Raw genomic sequence first — 13,475 nt, forward strand, 5'->3', positions numbered from 1 at the left:
TTTGGTTCCTCTGAGCTCTCCCCTGCCCCTCCTCACAGATGGTCCCCAGATAGCTCTAGCTCTCACTGACCTCCCTCTCTTTTGACACCTACTACATCTATTCCACCCAACTGAGTACCTAATTGTATGTTTTATCTTGATTCTCCTGTGCGTGTGTCTGGTTGCCCCAAAAGATTCTTGAGGGCCCAAACCATGTCTCCTATGCCTCTATATTCCCCACAGCACTCAAGGGCTAGGTTCATAGTAGGGATTCAGTAAATACTCACTTGATGGATTGATGGTGTCTGCAGCTGGGCACTGGGCAAGGTCTGGGGAGGCACAGGTGAAAAAGGGGGAGAAACCCTGAAAGAAGATAACATAACAACCTCTATGGGTGCCTAACATAGAAGTTTACAAAGCATTTTCATACACACTATCTCTTGATCGTGCTTTGAGCCAATCAACAAAACTTCCCCAATTGCCTATTAACTGCTATGCCAAGACCAAGCTGGGTTAGGGACTGAATCATCACAACCCTGTGAGATAGGTATTGCCCCCACTTAAAGGAAAAGAAAACTGAAGCCCAGAGAGGCTGAGCTCTGGTGTGAAAGATCTCAGAGCCTAGGATAGTACCTGACCCGTGGAAGTAGGGTTTAATCTCCTCTCCCCTCCCCAGGGTCCTGCCATAAGATGAGCCACAAGACAAGAAGGCCATTTCTCAAACAGGATTGCTTGTTGAAAGGAAGGGTCCACCCAGTTATGTGGGTCAGTTTCCCGTTACATACATGACACAAGCCGCATGGGCTTGTGATGATCCGTTTGGCACGATGCCCAGTTCATAGCAGGTCCAGAAAACAATGTTTGTAGGGGTGAGTGATGGCTGTGTTGCAAGAGGTCTGTTAATTGTGGCACACAACCAAGTGTATTCGGCATGTCCTGTGGAGCAGCCATGTAGAGCACTCCCCTGGGTGGAGCTGTGACTCATTCCCCCAGGTTGGGATGCGGAGCCCGAGCTCTGGGCAGCCACGAGTTCTGGGTGGACCGCTGGAGTGAGCGAGGGGGAGAGGAGAGAGGCCGGTGGCCCATTGCTGGAATGGAGTGGCTCCCTCTACTGGCGAACTCGGGGAATCACCGTGTGTTGGCGCGTATCTGTGTGTCACTGTGTCACGAGGAGTGTCACAGGTGTGTCAGCGAGTGTCGAGTGTCGGTGGAAGTTCGGGCATGGGTATAGCCTGTTCGTGGTGCAGTGTGGGTGTGCCAGCGTTACGTGGGCCTGTTTCTGGAACCACAGAGTGTACACACACAACCACATTTTGTAATACAGTTTACTTTTGGGGTGGGGGTAGGGGGTCGGAGGAGCTAGGGCTGCAGATTATCTGAGATTACTACCTGGGGTGACTAGGACGAAAGGATCTTCCGGCTGGTACTCATCACCGACCTCGTGCAGGTGGGATTCAGGACTAGAGAACAGTTCCTGGGAAGGGACTCTATCCCCAAAAGCAAACAAGGACCCAAGAAAGGGTTAACGTTGAGCCTCACAGTGACTTCAATCATTGGCTCAGGGCACTGTCAGTCAGCTTCGCGGCGGGGCTTGTGGGGCCGCCTTCGGACTGCCCAGCGACCCTCACTTGCCCCTCGACCCCCACTTCATTTCACTTCTGGGCTGCTGCCACGCCCCCCATCTTGACGGAGACACCTTCCTGGGCCCTGGAAAAGGAGCGGATCTGGGCATCCTGGCTTCCCCACTCACTCCAGCTGCCTGGCTTCCTGATAGATGGTGATTATTACATAATAGACCTGCTGGACAGAACCATGCCAGCCCTCGGAACACTTTGCCCCTCCTCGAAGCCTGCCCCAGGGCCTGGCACCAGCAGCACAGAGCCTGCCGCGCTGCTCTGCCGGCTCCCCCAGCACCAGCTCCATTCCAGGGCGGGAGACCCCGGGGCCACCCTCCCTGGTGTCCCTGGGGCCACTTTCTGGGATGGGGCGGGCGCCAGGCTGGGAGTACGGCCGGCGCCCCGCAGGTCTCGGGGTTGGCCTGCGGAGTATGGTTTTACCAGCGCCTCTCCAGAATTGTGGGACCCAGCTGGCCCCTTCCAACCTGAACTTGGAACTTGGGAGCCAGTAGGGGTGGGGATAGGGGGCGCAGGGGCCAGGGTCGGACAGCGAAGAGTTTGGAAAAGATGCGGGGGCAGGACAAGGGAGGCTGGGAGAGGGGGCCGACAGGGGCAGTGGGGGAGGGACTCTTATCCTGACAGGGCTCCCGCCTTCCCCGACTGGAGGGTTTGGAAAAACTGAGCAGGCAGCCAAGGCTTGGCTGGAAATCCTGCAGCCCACCCTCCTGGGGACACAAAGCTGGAGGGCGGGGGCAGGGCGGGGGGAGAGAGCACGACCCCGGGGAGGGCAGGGCCTCTTTTGGGGCTGGGGGCCCTGGGGCCAGGTCCCTGGGGAGGGGGTTCCTGGCGCTGTCTCCCCGCAGTCTGCTTCCCCCTTCTCCTTCTCTACCCCCTCCTTTTCCCCCTCCTCCCCCTCCCCGGCTCCAGTCTTGCAGATTGCGGGCAGACTTAACTCCTTGCGCGCCAGCCCGGTGGACTCCTAGGTGGTGACGCTATGAGGGAGGGAAGAAGGGAGGGACTCCGACCTTACTCCCACCCACAGTTTAACACCTTGTGGCCCAGAACGCAGTCTCGGAACTTGGGCTTGTCAGAGCCCTAGAAGGCTGCCTGGTGCTCGAAGAACGACACACAAAACCCGGCACCTGAGAGCTGCGTAATCCAGTCCGCTCTCCTGCCACATCTTAACTGTCTACCCTCCCCTGTCACCCCAACCCTCTGTGCCTCTTCCTCCACCCTTTGGCCACCCTCCCGCTACCACCCCCACTAGTTGCTGCAAAGAGCCCTGACAGATAGAAGGATGCAGGGAACCCGGAAACCTGGGTTCTGTGGCTGCTTCTGCATTCTCCTCCGCATCCCGCCTGGGAGGCCCGGGCAGGTGACCGCAGCCCGGGCCTCTTTGGCCTCCAGGGGGCTCCTTCACACATCTGTGGGGGTAGCTACCCAACCAAGGCAGAGAATGCTAGCCTCCCCCAGCTCCAGCTAGGACAAGGGCCCGAGTAGCCGGAAACCCTGACTTCACTTCCACCCTAGCCCCTCTCCTAGGCAGCACTTCCTCCACCATCGGATTTGCCCCCCGTTCGGCCGTGAAAGACTATGCCTGAGGGCAGTACCTCAGTCTAGGCAGGAAGGGGTTAATGGAGCTCCCAGGCTCCCTGTGAGAGCCAGGTGAGGCACCGCCCATCTTGGCCTTCAGGTGTACAGGTGGGGAAGTGGAGGGACGCCGACCACAGGACTGCTCTTTTGCCCCCTGGTGGTTAGATCTGGCTTAGCAGTCTCTGGCAAAAGCTAGGCTCAGGTGGGGATTGGTGAAAGAAAAACTTTGGAGGCAGCTAGAGTACTCCTGCAGGAATAGCACCTTTGGAGAGAAAGAGAATCCTATGGGGAGGCTGGTGGAGCTCCCACAATCCCTGCCATGCCATCCCCACTTATCAGGCTGCCACAGTCACTTCCAGATCTTTGTCCTAGGGACCCTACTTGTGGGTCCTAGGGACCCTACTTGTGGGTCCCAGGTGCCCAGACACCTGGAGGAGGAATAGAAGATATAGGCTCTATCCTGCCAGGGTCTCAACCGAATGAAGGGGAGCGATAGAAGGAAGCTGCCCTCACCTTCTTTCCTCTCTGTGTCCAGCCTTCCCAGAACTCCCATTCCCTCCAGACCCCAGCAGCAAATGCAAACCTCTAGCCAGGCTTCAACGCTCCTACCAGCTACCCGGTCCCCCATCAGTTTCCCTCCCCTCTTAGCCAAGCTGCCTTCTGAGTTTCTCCCCCATAAAGAGGGCCTCTTGAGGGATTCTAGGTGCTCACAACCATTTCCTCCTATCCCAGGCAGGGCTGAGACCCTTCCTCCCCTCTACCCAGAAGCCTTCCCAGGTTAGCGAAGGCCATGACCTTCAAGGGTTCCTTTCTCTTTTTTCCCAGTTGCCTCACTTCCTTCCCTCTCCCCATTTCCAATTATCTTCTATCTAAGGCTTCCTTTCGCATAAGCAGCTCACCCAAGCAAGAACAATCCTGTCCTTGGATTCCTTGACTCCTCCAAGAATCATTGTCTGACCAACCTCACCCACTTATTCACTAAAAATATATCTATTGAGGACCTACTATGTACCAGGCACTGGACTAGACAATAGGTATATGTTGGTGAATGAGACAGACGTAGTTCTTGACTTCACAGAGGTCACTTGACCTCACTCTAGTTGGGGATAGACACATGAACAGGCGAATTCAATTCAGTGTCACGAAGGCTTGCACAGCACTTTGGAGAGACATCTATCTGGGACTTGGGAGTCTGGGAAAGTTTCCTGCAGTCAGCACCATCTGAGCTGAGACATTCCAGCCTAAGGTGTGGTTCTGTCCAGGCAGACAGTACATCTAACTGGAGGTCTAAGTATAGAACAGGATTCCAGCAAGGGGTCTCACCAGATGTTACAAGAGATCGCTAAGTCTGCATTCCCAAACAATCCATATCTAATAAGTTCTCCAAGTCTCCAAAGAAATGAGACTGGGGACTTCCCTGGTGGTCCAGTGGGTAAGACTCTGCGCTCCCAATGCAGGGGGCCTGGGTTCAATCCCTGATCAGGGAACTAGATCCCACATGCGTGCCACAACTAAGAAGTCCGCATGCCGCAACGAACATCCTGTATGCCGCAGCTAAGACCCAGCACAGCCAAAATAAATAAATAAGTAAAAATGTTGTTTAAAAAGAAAAAGAAAAAAAGAAAGGAGACTGGCCAAGAGTATGTGACCTTGGCCTAGTCAGCCTCATCTCTGGGCCTTAGTTTCTTTAAAGAACAAGGGGGTTGGATGAGTTTATCTCCAGGCTCTTTTTTATCAAGAGGATAGCAATTAAATAGAAGGCTTGGTTTGTTGAGAGAAAAACAATCACATGGCTCTGGTTGGCTTGGGGATGGAAGGCAGAGTTCATAAGCCCCTGAGAGGCTGTCAGAGGCAGGGCCCGGAGAAGGCCACACAAGTCACCTCCTACTCCTCACTGCCTGGGTTGCCTGCCAGTTCTGAGTCCTGGGAACATTTAATTCTTGCCGTCAACTGAAGGCAAAAGCCTTTCTGAGATTTTGCTGGGAGGGGTGAGCATTGGGGGACAGCACCCCCGGAATATATTAATGCAACTTCATTAACTTGCTCTTGTATGTAGCACTATAAAGCTTTTATTTTGAAGAGACGGAATGTTCAGAGGTAAGGAAACTGAGGCACAGAGTGGTGAAAGGACTGGCCTAAAATCACATGGCTGGTGAGTGATGGCTGGAAGAGGTGCCAGGTCTCCTAATTCCCAGTCCAGACACTTTCCACGACACCACTGCAGCACTCACTTCCAAATTTCCATTGGACTTCTTCCTGCGTCTGGCTCATTTCCCTGGGAGGCCATAAGATCTGGGAAGGCAGGCTTGGCCTTCTTATCTGGACGTCCCCCAGAGCCTGGTGCAGGGCTCTGAACAGAGGGAGGGGTTCTCAGAACCCCCAGTCTCCCAGCCCCCCTTTCCTCTCCTTCCATGACCTTATTTACATGCACGTAGGTCTCTGGCTCAACCTAAAAAGGCATCCCTGGATTGTGGACAGAGCCTTGGGCCAGGCATATTCCCAGTCCCAACCAGGCCTAAAACCTGCTCTGTGACTTTGAGCAAGCTGATTAACTTCCCCGGGCTTCATTTTCTCCATCTGTCAAGACCCGTAACCGATTCTAACTCCTGGGGCATTTGTAACTTGAAATCCCAGATTAGGAAGTGTTTTTAAAAGCTCTAACTCTGAAGTAAGGGAGTAAGCTTAACGTTTCTGCCTTTTTGCAGGATTCCACAGCCTCAGGACCATGTCTGCTCTATCTGCAAGGACTGGGTACTGCTTGGGGTTCCTTCACCCTGATACCATGCTGGGTCCTATGAAAGTTACAGGATGTATAACCTGAATATATTCTGGGGTCCCACAGCCCAAATATCAAAAGTAATTTCGAAAAGGAATCCTAATTTTTACTTGTATCTCTTGAAAGTGATCCAATTCTTAACCTACAGCACATCTTATTCAAATTCCCTTTCCTCTTCTATTCTGCTGCACCTTGCAACAGTTAAATCGCTCTCTGCGAACGCTAAATCAGCCCCTCTCTCTGCCTCTCTCTGTTCTCTGTAGTCAAGAAAGCTTTTCTGTCTCTCTTGGCCCACCATCTTCTCCTTATTACAAAGATTAGCTTAGCCTCTTATGTTTCATTATTTTCTTTTTTCCTTCACCCATTACCCAGATTCTCCCTAACACAAAAATAACGTTACCTGTCTCCTGCCTCTAGGTCTTATCTCTCACCTCTTGTTCTCCCAGTTTCATGTTACGAAAGCCCTGGAACTGAGCAGGCCACAACAAGATTTCCAACAACAGGTGAGGGATAAAATTATCTTGGGGCTGAGGGGAGGCAAGGCAGAGGGAGGCTGCGAACAGTCAGTGGTTAGTAAGTTTTTAATCCTGTAACAGATAATAAACGCACCTGCCCTCAAGGAGCTTATAAAATGGGGACAATTAAAGAACAGTAAAAGATGCTAAATCATTAAAAGATGTGGAGCCGATGCACCCAGTGCAGGTTGCATCCTCAGGCAGACCTGGAAGAGAAACAGGAAACTAACCTCAGGTACAGGGGAGCGCAGAGGCCCCAGTGAGGGGCGCAGATGGAGCAGAAACAGGAGAAGTCATAGATCTTGGCGGGAAGGGGTCTCAAAGACCAACTACCTAGTTCCAATTCTTTCTGATGCTCAACTCTCTGATAACATCCCTGGCAAGCAGTGTTTCAACATCTTTACAAACACCTCCAGTAATGGGGAGCTTCCTACCTCCCAAGGCAACTCATTCCATTTACGAACATCTGTTTTTCCTTCCTTGGAGCTGAATTTTATCTCCTTGTGGTCTCTACTCATTAGTCCATAAACTACCTCCTGGCCCTTCACATATCTGAGCTTTAATGACTCCAGACTCTTCTACTCTTCTCTAGCCTAAACATTCCCCGTTCACTAAAGTTATGCCCACGAAGACAAGTGGCCAACTTAGAGTAAAGCAGGACTATCAATCCTCTCCTTTATTCCAAAAACTATATCTCTAGTAATATGGCTTAAAATTGGATGCACTTTTGGCAACCATGTTATGCTGATGACTCAGACTGAACTTACTAATACCCCAATTCTATTTTACCTGAACTGCTTCTAAGACATGTCTAGTCTGTGTGTGTTGCTGAGATCTTACACAGATCTCTGACCATTTCATCTTCTTAGGTTTTCCTACCATTCTATATACATGGAGCTGAGTTTTGGATCCTTACCCTGTCTCTCAAAGTGTTTACTAACCCTCCAGGCTTATATCTGTGAAATGTGATACTATATTTTCATATACACTATTAATAGAAATATTTAAGAGGACAGAGATGAGGGCAAACCCTAAAGCACACGAATGTTCCTGGTTGATACCAATCCATGGCATATTGAGAAGTAGCAAGATACATGGTGTTGTAGGTGGAATGGGTCAGATCATAATGAACCTCAAAAGCCTAGTGGAAGAATAAGAAAGTCAGAAGGCTCAGAACCAGAATGTTTTTGACTAGAAGAGTCACATGGAAGCAGACTAGTATAGCAACAAAATAAAACAAAGCACTGACTGTGGAACTCCACAGATCTGGACTTGAGTCCTAGCTCTATTGCTTACTAGCTGTAGAACTTGGACAACTTACTTTAACCACTCTGAGCATCAATTCCTTCTCCTGTAAAATGGGGTAATACCTACTTCATAGATTACTGTGAAACTTAAATGAGATGACATATATGAACAGCCTAATACATAATGTGTGCTCAATAAATCAAGTAGAAAAAGAGGGTGAGAAGAAAATCATGTTTCAGATGGGTTTGTTTTCTTAGAGGAGACTACCTTTCTAGGAGGCCCAGGTGAGGATGGGACTATAGTGTGAGCCTCGAATGACTTGCTGGGCACTCAGTCTCAGGTGGTATAGATGAAAGGGCAAAGGGATAAAAGCATATTCTCCTCTTCAGAAGAAGAGTTGATACCCCTTGGACTCTAGCTACATATGGAGAATGACAGAGAGAGAGGAGTCGCAGGCGGCACTGAGGTTTTTACCCTGGGTAGTGACAGGGAAGTACTGTAAAGAGGGCTGATGCTTTGCGGAAGATGGGTTCATGTTTAGAGTTGTTGAAGTAGGCAGGATGGTAGGCATCCCCATGGTTATGACCAGTGAGGAGGTAGAGAGACTTGACTGGAATTTGGAGAGAGAGAAGTCAGAGCAAATGTATGTGTTTGCCAGTGGGAGCTGTAGGCATGCAGCAAGTTCTCTGAGGGTGAGTTGGGAAGTGAACCAAGGACAGTGCCATGCAGGACCCCCCAGAGCCATGCTGATCCTTCTTCTTCTTTTTTTTAAAAAAAAATTATTTATTTTATTTATTTATTTTGGCTGTGTTAGGTCTTCGTTGCTGCGCACTGGCTTTCTCTAGTTGCAGTGAGCAGGGGCTACTCTTCGTTGAGGTGAGCAGGCTTCTCGTTGTGGTGGCTTCTCTTGTTGTGGAACATGGGCTCTAGGCATGCGGGCTTCAGTAGTTGTGGCACGTGGGCTCAGTAGTTGTGGCTCACGGGATCTAGAGCGCAGGCTCAGTAGTTGTGGCGCAGGGGCTTAGTTGCTCCGCGGCATGTGGGATCTTCCCGGACCAGGGCTTGAACCCATGTCCCCTGCATTGGCAGGCAGATTCTTAACCACTGCGCCACCAGGGAAGCCTAGTCATGCTGATTCTGAGTTGGGACTAGAGAAGAAACTGCCCAATCCTGCTTTCCCTCTCCGCTCCCCACTCCCTGCTTCCTGATCAGAGTTGAATAGATAGACCAGACCTTAAATCCACTCTCGCATCACTGACCTCTGTGCAGAGCCCACTGAGACCCAAACTGTGTCCCTCCATGACTCCCCACTTTTCTGCCCTGACGTGAGAAGGAACTCAAGCTCTTGTCCAGCCAATAGACTCTAGCTTGTTGCTACGATCTTGGACTTCAGAAAGGAGAGATGAGGGGGGAAGGTGTAGAAAGAGAGCTTTGAACAGAAGCAGGCAGGGACAAAGGGAATGCAAGAGAGAAACAGAGAAGTTGAGTAGGAAAGGTGAGCACCATGGGTATGGAGAAAGGCTGACTGATAGAGGAGAAAAAGAGAGACGGACAGGGAAGAAAAAAAGATTTGCCGAGAAACTGATGAAGTGCAACTGAGAAAACTGTTGCCATGGCGACGGGTCCAGAGGAGGGAGTAGGAATATAAATCGGATTATGAGTTGGGGGAGCGGGGAGGGGTGTTGCTCAAGACCCAGAGGCAGTGCCCCCACCCCAGGTCCTCCCCACCAGACCTCCTTCACCCACAAGGAATGCCTTTCCCAGGGGTGTCCCAAGGCCAATCCAAGGAGTGCAGTGAGGACAGAAGCACTGGAGGGCCTAGGGCTCTGGCACTCCCTCTCCTCCCCTCACCCTGGGTGAAGCAGAGCTGTACTCCCACCCCAGTGTGCCTCCTTGACTCTGGGAGAGCTCTCTCCATCGACCCTAATTTCTTTCATTCTACCTCTTCATCAGAGTCCCGAAGTAAAGACAGGGGAGGGAACTCGTTTTAAACACCTACTATGTGCCAAACACTGTGTTGGGCATCTCAGGACTTGTTTCATTTCATCCTCAGCACGGCCGTCAGAGGTAGGTTTATCGCCTCCATGGACAGGCAGGAAACTGGGATCAAGGTCCCAAGCTGGTGAGCAACAGCCAGAGTCGGGTGCAGCCAGGCCCATCTGCTCCAAAGCTGTTTCCTCTCCTCCTAGCCCTCTGCCTACCTGGCAGAGCCTGTGTCCCATTCCCCGGCTTTTTCCTGTGCCCTCGGAACAGGTCGGGGCAGGCTGGGGGCTTCGGGGGATGGACGAGTTTGAGGCTCTCATTCTATTCTGAGAGATACAGAGAGTTGGGGAGACTTGAGGCAAATACGCCACAGCGGCCAGACTCTGGGCTAAGTGGGAGGCGAAGGGGTGCTCTGAGCTCAGGGCTGGGGGAGTGGGGAGGAAGGGCTGAGGTGGAGAGGACCGTGGGAGTGTGGCAAGCTCAGAGGCCAGGCCATTTCCGGGCAATGCTGCGAGACACAGCGCGGCCACGTGGGGAGCTGGGGAACCCGCAGCTCTCGGTTTGCAAGTCTCTGAGCTAGTGAGCCAGAGGGACTGGGGGTTGGTATTTGACTGCAGGTCTCTTCTCTGCAAGTAAAGTGGCTGGAGGGGGGAAGAGGAGGGCGTGGCTTCCCTCCCCCTCCCTAAGGCTTCTATACAAATAACAGTTTTGCAAAGCGCACCATATCTGATGCATCATTAAACAGGACCTGGGGAGGTGGGAGAAGGCAGAGGTTGGGGTTATGGCCTGGGCATTTATGCCAAGACCACCCCTCCCCGCTACAAGGGTGCAATGAGATTCGAGAGGATGCTGGTACCCTCCCATCATACCTTGCTGTTCCTCCTAGTGGCTACCTGGTTACTTTGAAACAGCTCCCCATTCTCTCTGGGGACTGGCTTGAGCCACTCCCTAACCAGGAAGTCCATGTGTGTATAAGAGATGGCTGGTCCCAAGAGGGGCAAAACGTCCCTTGTCACCAAGCTGGAGATCCCAGGTCCCTGCCCCACACCCCTGTAGAGAGGGATTGGAGGATAGAGCTCCTTCCTCCTCAGGCCTGAAGGGAAGGCTGATCCAGATCAGCTCACTTGTACCGCTTCAGTTCACACCATCTCCTCCACGTGCCACCAACATCCAGGACACCCCTCCTGACCCTCCTTCCCTGTTCCCGTCATAGGTTCCGGACCCAAGAGGGTCTAAGGAACTGCCTGGGGGTGAGAAGAAGAGCATCTTCCTTGTCCTCCGCCTTCACACCTGCCCTCCCCAGGCTGTCCGGTCTCCCACCCCTTCACCGTATCCCAGGCCCAACTACACCCGGACCTGCAGGCCTTCAACACCCTCTTGCCAGCCCAGTCCCGCTCAGTCACCTGTTCCCCTAGTCTGAAGCAATCTCCACGACTCCTACTTGCCACATCCAAGGAGTACGTGTCATGGCTCTTTCTTCCCTGAGCACCAGTTTGCTACGGAACAAACTGAAAGTATTCTTCTTTGGGTACCTGGGACACCACTCCCTCCTGGCGCTTTTTTTTTCTTTTAGGGAAGATTCTCATTCTCCTTTGCAGGCGCCTCTTTTCCTCTGCCCATAGTGTTGCTGTTCCCCAGGCTCTGTTCTTGACCTTGTCTTCTTACTTGGCTTGTACTTCTCTCCAAGGCTGCAGCTGTCACACCTAGCTGACAACCTCCCTGAGCTCCAGATCAGGCATCCGACCACCTTCCATACACCTCCACCTGGGTGTCCTCCAGGCACCTCAACTCAGCAAGTTCAGTGATCTCCATCCCCTTCCCACAAATCTGCTCCTCCCACCCCCACTCATGCCCAGCTAGTGACAGTGCCATCATCCACCCAGCTGCCCCAGTCAGGACGCACCCTTAACGCTGCTCTCCACCCCCCTCCACAGCCCTCCCAGCCAAACCATCACCCCCAAATCTCCTCTTCTGTCATCTTTTGCCTGGAATCTTATCTCAACAGCATGTCAGAGACATCCAAAATACCTCCCAGCTGTTCACCCAGCACAATCTCTGCATTGCAGCAAAAACCATCTTTATAAGATACAAATTTGATCACGACACTCTCCAGTTTAAAACCCTTCAAGGGCTTCCTTTTAGCCTTAGGATAAAAATTAAAGTGCTTAAAGGGGCTTACAAGACTTTTCATCTGGTCCCAGCTACTTCTCCAGTGACTCCCTCAAAATCCACTCTAACCTTCCGATGGGCCCATTCTCTAATCTTGGTCCCTTACAGCCTAGAACAATTTCTCCTCTCCACCCCCACCCCCACCCCCACCCCCCTGCCTTCACGCTGCTAACTCCTACTCAAACTTCAGGTCTTCACTTATTCACCACTTCCTCCAGGAAGCCCTTAGGGACTACCCAAACCCATGTAAGTTGCCACTTCTGTGAGGAGCCTCTTTGGTGAGTCTGATCTTAGTTTCCTCATTAATAAAATGAGGACAATAATAACAGTACTCACATCACAGAGGTTGTCATGAAGATCAAGCAAGAAAATATACATAAAGGATTTAGCACAGCATCTGGCATGTTGTAAGCACTCAGTAAATAACAGCTGTTATTATTACATCTTCTACTAAAATCCTGATGCAATGAGTAGTGACCTCTTCAGTATCTCCCACTGGACCATAATTTCAGGGAGAACAATGTCTCGTTCACATCAATGTCCAGCACTTAGCACAGTGACTGATGCAAAGGCATTTAATAAACATTTACTGAATAAATTAATTCGGGCCATCATTATTTCTTGTACGGATTAGCTCTCCTTCAGCCTAGGGAGAGGCTTAATTACCCCGCAGTCAAGCCTCCACCTACTCTTTCAGTAATTTTTCTACAACTAGATTGAATTATGCAACTTCCCTACTCAAACCCTGTCGGAGATTCCTCCTGTCTGTGGAGATCACAGGGCGATTGCTCCTTCACTTCTGTACCCCACCCCTTCCACAGCAAACCCTCCTGCCCAGGGTCCTGGCTGTGCTGAACCCCTTGCTGCTTCCACACCCTCCAGCCTCTATGCCCTCAGCCTCAAATATCCTTCCAACACCGTGTCCCAGATGACACAGCTGGGGATCCGAGGGCAAAGCTGGCCTCGAAGATGTATATTGTTTGGCTCACAAAGTGCATTTTCCTAATATATATTTAGTTTAAAATTTGAAAATAAGATCATTTTACCAAAAAATTCAGATTTTTGGCTTCTCGTGAAAAAGCGAGGAGGCGTGGCCATACTAGGTCCCCACCTTCCACAAGGCAACTCTTCCAGAGCTGCATGGGGTGGCCCGGTAGATGGAACTCGTGCTGCTACAGTCTTTCTAGTTGGCCCAGTCTCACTCACCTTGTTTTACTACTTTTGTTATCTGCCTGGACCCTGAAGACACCGGGGTCTTCAGCCCCTGCCGGCCTCACAACTTTTTTTTTTTTTTTTGGCTACACTGCGAGGCTTGTGGGATCTTAGTTCCCCGACCAGGGAATGAACCCAGGCCCTCCGCAGTGAAAGTGCCAAGTCCTAACCACTGGAGCGCCAGGGAATTCCCAGCAACATTTTGATCCCATCCAGCTGCAGTGAGGATCTTGGCTTTGTCTCCTTAGCAGCCACCTAGATGGCCCCCACTCCTGCTCCTCTACCTCTCCCACACCTTTGCTCTACCTTGACCTCATTGAACACCCGCTCGCTCAGTCCTCTTTCCTGTCACATCTATCACTCCTTCTCAAAACTAGCCTAGAT

At 51.4% G+C, this 13,475-nt stretch overlaps 1 long non-coding RNA gene across 2 annotated transcripts in view; it reads right to left on the reverse strand.

Moving 5' to 3' along the window:
- Positions 1 to 94: 94 nt before the first annotated feature.
- LOC132526362 (uncharacterized) overlaps positions 95 to 13,475 on the reverse strand; it is a 44,776-nt gene continuing 31,395 nt past the window's right edge. The window contains exon 4 of one of the 2 annotated variants that reach the window (XR_009542540.1): positions 95 to 342. This is a non-coding gene — a long non-coding RNA (uncharacterized LOC132526362). Of the gene's footprint in view, positions 343 to 1,290; positions 1,687 to 13,475 lie in introns of those variants that run through there. The other variant, XR_009542539.1, reaches the window with a different exon arrangement.

Source organism: Lagenorhynchus albirostris, chromosome 9 (assembly GCF_949774975.1).
Source record: "Lagenorhynchus albirostris chromosome 9, mLagAlb1.1, whole genome shotgun sequence".
Lineage (NCBI taxonomy): Eukaryota > Metazoa > Chordata > Mammalia > Artiodactyla > Delphinidae > Lagenorhynchus > Lagenorhynchus albirostris.